Genomic DNA, 498 nt, shown 5'->3' on the forward strand with positions numbered 1-498 from the left:
TATATTACTTAGATTATTGTTTCGTGTATCAGAAGTTTTACAAGTATTACCAAGTTTTACAAGTATTACCTATGATATCGTTTCGTGCATGAGACATTATACGTATATTACTTAGATTATTGTTTCGTGTATCAGAAGTTTTACAAGTATTACCTATGATATCGTTTCGTGAATGAGACATTATACGTATATTACTTATATCATTGTTTCGTGTATCAGAAGTTAGACATTTCTTATCCATGGTATATTTTTATACGTGAGAAGTTATACATATATTTATTGAGATATTGTTTCGTGTATCAGATGTTATACATGTATTACTGTGGTATTGTTCCATGCATCAGATAAATATATTACCCAGAATATTGTTTGATGAATGAGGTGTTATACATATATTACTGTGGTATTGTTCCATGCATCAGATAAATATATTACCCAGAATATTGTTTGATGAATGAGGTGTTATACATATATTACTGTGGTATTGTTGCATGCATC

The sequence above is a fragment of the Limulus polyphemus genome, unplaced genomic scaffold (assembly GCF_000517525.1).
Source record: "Limulus polyphemus unplaced genomic scaffold, Limulus_polyphemus-2.1.2 Scaffold1051, whole genome shotgun sequence".
In the NCBI taxonomy this organism is placed as follows: Eukaryota; Metazoa; Arthropoda; class Merostomata; order Xiphosura; family Limulidae; genus Limulus; species Limulus polyphemus.